Here is a 6,000-nt window from a genome sequence, read left to right on the forward strand (position 1 = left end):
AATAGGACTGCAGGGTCTGTGTTCATTCAGAGATGTCACCGTGTTCATTCAGAGATGTCACCTGAGTTTTTAATCTTAGCCATTCTGACTGGTGTGAGGTGAAATCTCAGGGCTCTTTTGATTTGGATTTTCTTGGTGACTAAGGATGTTGAACATTTCTTTAGATGCTTCTTGGGCATTCAAATTTCCTCAGTTGAGAATTCTCTGTTTAGCTCTGTTCCCTGGTTTTAAATAGAGTTATTTGCTTCTCTGGAGTACATATTCTTTAGCATATATATATATATATATATATATATATATATATATATATATATATATATATATATATCCCTCTTAGGATGTAGGATTTATAAAGATCTTTTCCCAATCTGATGGTTGCCATTTCATCTTACTGACAGTATTCTTTGCTTTACAGAAGTTTGGCAATTTTATGAAGTCCAATTTGTCTATTATTGATCTTAAAGCATAAGGTATTGGTGTTCTGTTCAGGAACTTTTGCCCTTTGCCCATGTGTTCAAGGCTTTGCCCTACTTTCTCTTCTATTAGATTCAGGTTATCTGGTTTTATATGGAAGTCCTTGATCCACTTGGACTTGTGCTTTATCCAAGGAGATAAGAATGAATCAATTTGAATTCTTCAATATGTTGACTGCCAGTTGAAGCAGCACCATTTGTTGAAAATGTTCTTTTTTTCCACAGGATGGTTTTAACTCCTTTGTCATAGATCAAGTGATCAGAGATATGTTGGCCCATTTCTGGGTTTTCAATTCTATTTCATTAATCCACCTGCCACTATACCAATATCAAGCAGGTTTTATCACTATGGTTCTTTAGTACATCTTGAAGTCAGGGATGGGGATTACACCAGAAGTTGTTTTATTTTGAAAACAGTTTTAACTATCCTGGGGTTTTTGTTATTCCCAATGAATCTGAGAATTGCTCTTCCTAACTCTATGAAGAATTGAGTTGGTATTTTAATGGAGATTGCATTGAATTTCAAAGATGCTTTAACAAGATGGCCATTTTTATTATATTAATCCTGCAAGTCCATGAGCATGAAAATCTTTCCAACTTCTGAGATCTCGATTTCTTTCTTCAGCAACTTGAAGAGTTTTGTCATACATATCTTTCACTTGTTTGGTTAGCATCACACCAATATTTTATACTGTTTGTCACTATTGTGAATAATGTCATTTCCCTCATTTCTTTCTCAGCTCCATTATCCTTTGAGTAGAGGAAGGCCACTGATTTGTTTGAGTTAATTTTATGTCTGGCCACTTTGCTGAAGTTGTTTATCAGCTGTAGGAGTTCTCTGGTACAACCCTTGGGGATACTTAGGCATACTATTGTATCATTTGCAAAGAGTAATATTTTGACTTCTTACTTTCCAATTTGTATACCTTTTACCTCTGCATGTTGTCTAATTGTTCTAGATAGAACTTCAAGTATTATATTAAATAGATATAGAAAGAGGGCAGACTTGTCTAGTCCATACGTTTAGTGGAATTGCTTCAAGTTTCTTTCCATGTTGTTTGATGTTGGCTACTGGTTTGCTGAATATTGTTTTTATTATGTTTAGGTATGGGCCTTGGATTTCTGATCTTTCCAAACTTTTAACATGAAGGTATTCTGAATTTTGTCAAATGACTTTTCAGTATCTAGTGAAATGACCAGGTGGTTTTTTTCTTTGAGTTTATTTATGTAGTGGATTTCATTGATGGATTTCCATATATTGAACCATCCCTGTATCCCTGGGATGAAGCCTACTTGATCATGGTTAGTGATAATTTTGATGTGTATATTTAAAAAATTAGAAAATCTAAATGAAATGTAAAGTTTCTAGACCGACAGATACCAAATACCAAGGTAAAATAAAAATTTGACAAACCTTCTAAACAGTCCCATTATACTTAAAGAAACAGAAGCAGTCATTAAAAATCTCCCAATCAAAAAAGCCCAGGACCAGATGGGTTTAGAACTGAATTCTATCAGACCTTCAAAGAAGATCTAATACCAATACTCTTCAAACTCTTCCACAAAAGTAAACAAACAAAACAAAACAAAACAAACAGAAGGAGTACTTCCCAATTCATTCTATGAAGCTATAGTTACTCTAATACCAAAATGACACAAATAACCAACAAAAAAGAATTTCAGGCCAAATTCCCTTATGAATATCAATGCAAAAACAATACAATTCTATCAAACCAAATCCAAGAATACTTCAAAATGATAAATTTCCATTATTAAACACAAATTAAAAATTAATAGATATTACATGTTGTGTTAGAATAAATAATTGGAAATAATTTTTACCTCATTTGAGGCATCATTATTTTCATATAAATTTAAGTTTGTTAAGTTAATACATCAAGGGAAACTGTTTTATGAATGAAATATTAACTATAAATTGTATGGAATACCAGTTATATTATTAAACTGTCTTTACATTTGAATCGAGCAACTTTTTTTTTACTGTTTGTAGTTGGCTTTCTGAGGGATTCACCTCTATGGGAACTTATCATGTAGGCTGGCATCAAGTTTGCATGGATTCACTTGCCTGAGACTTCTGAGTTCTGACATTAGGGGTATGCCTTTCACAACTAGTCTGGGGATTTCTTTTTAATTATGATGACTAAATGGAAAGACAGTGTAGGGAAGAATCCCTTATCTTCTGTTTCTCATTATCAATGTCTGTTCATCATGACAAGCATTTGAACTGATACATTTGGAAGAGTATATAATATATAGGAAATATTTGAAAAATTTGTCAAAATAAAATTTGAGGATCTTGGAGCAATAGTTGAAATGGAGAAAAGAAAGCATGACATTTTTGAAGTATTAATAAAAATGTGTGGGTTCTTTGGTCATTCTTTCTCCTAGGGTATATGTATGTACATATACTCATAAATATATATGGATACATGCATATATATTTCTAACTCCATATCTGACAATTTAAACCATAAGTACTCTTTGAAACAAAAGAAACAGCAAACATAAAGTTGAATAGAATCCCAAAGATAAAGCTTTGTTTACAGACCAGAAATGAAAATTGAACAGGTAGAAATATCTACATGATAATTGTTCAACTTCAGCACTGTACAATTTTAATATTCTATCTTATTTTCTGTGACTTGGTAAAAGTTTTCATTGCTGTTACTGTTACAAGCTGATTTTATTTCATTTGTGATGGTAATATCCCACTTTTATGACAGTTCTTCAAGCAAACAGTCTTCATCATCTTGGTATAGGTAGTTAAAGAATATAATGGGTTTCTAAAGTAAGTTAATCATTATGCTAGCAGAGTTTAGTTTATTTCAGAGAGAAAACACTGTTTTCAATTTTAATTTTAAATGTGTTTGACACTGTTGTCTAAAGAAAAAGAATGAAAGAAAGAACAAAGGAAAAAAGAAGAAAGAAAGAAAGAAGAGAAAAGAAAAAGAAAAGAAATCAAAAAGAAAAGAAGAGAAAGGAACAGTGGGTTTCTGATTAAGTGAATTAATGAATAGCATGAAGAAGGCAATCAACATAACCAGGGATAGAGAATTAATCCTGAGAAAGTTGGTGATAAACAATAAGAAATTCAAGTCTTGGTTACTGCCTGATACATTAAAGGAGTTGTTTGTATAACTATTACATAAAACTTTTTCATTGACAATTCTGACTTCAAGAGCATCTATTCCACATAAAAATGAGATTTCAGTATTTCATATTCTTCCAGTTAAGCTCCAATTTAACAAGAGTATCCAAGCTCTTCATGAAATTTGCCTGTAGATCTCTGCATCTTTTTCCTCTGCTACTGAGTGAAACCCTCAGGAGAGAGTTGTACTAGTCTTCTGCCTGTAAACATAGCATAGAAATATTAATAATGCCCTGGGTTGACTTTCTCACATAGGTTGGTCTCAAGTTGGACCAGTCATTAGTTGGCTGTTCCCCCAATCTCTACTCCATATTTATCCCTGTTTATCCTGTAGGCATGAAAAAATTTGTGCTGAAGGTTTTATGAATGTTTTGATGTCCCTTTCCCTCCACTGGAAGTTTTGTAGGGCTACAGGAGGTTGGCCACATCAGTTTCCATTTCCCAAGATGCTAGGAATCTGAATTAGGGTAACCTCTACTGATTCGCAGTAGCCTCCTTCATCACTGTTTCTCTCATCATTCAAATCCTTCTCTCCATCCACCTCTCATGTCTATTTTATTTCAGCTTCTTAGTGAATTTATGTATCCTCACTTAGATCCTACTTATTATCCTATTTGTTTGGGTCTGTGGATTATAGCATAGAGCTCCAAAAGTCTTGTGAAAGAGTGGGACATATGATTGAGCAAGACAGAATGGTCAAGGGCACAAAAGAAGACTTACAGAATCAACTAACTTCAGAGCATGGAGGCTCACAGAGACTGAACTACCAATAAAAGAGCATTCACAGTCTGTACTTAGTCCCCCAACATATTTGGAGCTTTCTCTTCATGTGGGTTCCATAACAATTCGAGTGGAATCAGTCTCTGACTCTGTAACCTGCAATTGGATCCCTTTCCCTTAGCTGGACTGCCTTGTTTAGCCTCAGTGGAAGAGGGTGTGCAGTTAGTAGTGCTGTGACTTTATGTCCCAGGATGGCGTGTTATGCAAAGCCACCTTCTCTGAGGAATAGAGAGGGTAATTGAGAGACAGAATTGAAATAGTGCTGCTAGGAAAAGAGGTGGTAGTGGTACAATCTACTATCAGGATGTAAAACAAATAAATAAATTAATAGCAAAAGATGCTTCTTTAAAGCTTCTGAAAAATGAGTTAATCATTTACAAATGAAAGGAGATTCCATAACACTGAATTGTTTTCAAATTTGGGTATAATGGCACAGAAGACATAAAGGATAAAGAACAGCCAAGTACATATTCAGAAATATGTGTGTAGGTGTGATGGTTAACATTGACTCTCTCCTTGCCTACATTTAGATAAGCATGTGCATGGTTATTTTAATGTACCTATACAGGTTGAATTGAAAAGGATATAGCTACTCTTATTGTAGCAGCACCATTGTTTGGAGTATGTTTTCTCCATGGACAGCAAAAATTAAACAAATTAAAAAAGTGAAATGATCATTCATGTTCAACTTCCTGCTTCATAATGTGGACATAGGTCATCAGTGACTTCAGGGTCCTGATGCTGTGCCTTCTCTAACTTAATGTACAAAGAGGGACTTTGACAAGGAGCAAAAATAACCACCTAAAAAGATAAGACCAGAAATCATAACCTTGAATTGCAGTCATTTCAAACTCAAATATTATATATGCAAGTTAAATATACAGAACTGCCAGGACAATATGTCTCTATAAAAGCCCAGCAACCCTCCTGATTTATGCCCTGAGTACCTTAACATAGCTCATTCATAAGACAAAGATTAAAATAATATTTATATATATGATAAAGGTTCTTAAAGTTAAAATACATAAATCCCTCAAAGAAATCAATAAAAGCACAAATAGTGAATGAAAATTGAAAGAAAATATTTAAGACCTGTTGGTCAAAATAGACTAAATAGAGAAAACCTAAACTTATGGAAATTTGGAAATGAAAAGCACAGAAACTATATTTCTGAGGTTGCAGGAACCTCAGAAGCAAGCCAAGAAATAGAAGAAAGAATTTCATGCCTGGAAGATAGGAAAGAAGAAACAGAAACCTGAGTCAAAGAAGAGGTTAAATCTAAGGAAAAAAATTGGCACAAGTCACCAAGAAAATCTGAGATAAGATGAAAAGACCAAATCTAAGAATAACAGGAATAGAAGAAGAATGAACCCAAGTCAAAGGTACAGAAAAAAATTCTTCAACAAAATTAAAGACAAGTTTCCTGATATAAAGAAGATGCCTACCAAGGTATGCAAAATATATAAAATATAAAGGAATTTACTAGAAAAGAAATTTACCTCAGTGTATAACATGAAAATACTAAACACACAGAATAAAGAAAATATTAAAAGCTATAAGTAAAATAAACAAAGTGGC

This window comes from Apodemus sylvaticus, chromosome 4 (assembly GCF_947179515.1).
Source record: "Apodemus sylvaticus chromosome 4, mApoSyl1.1, whole genome shotgun sequence".
NCBI lineage: Eukaryota > Metazoa > Chordata > Mammalia > Rodentia > Muridae > Apodemus > Apodemus sylvaticus.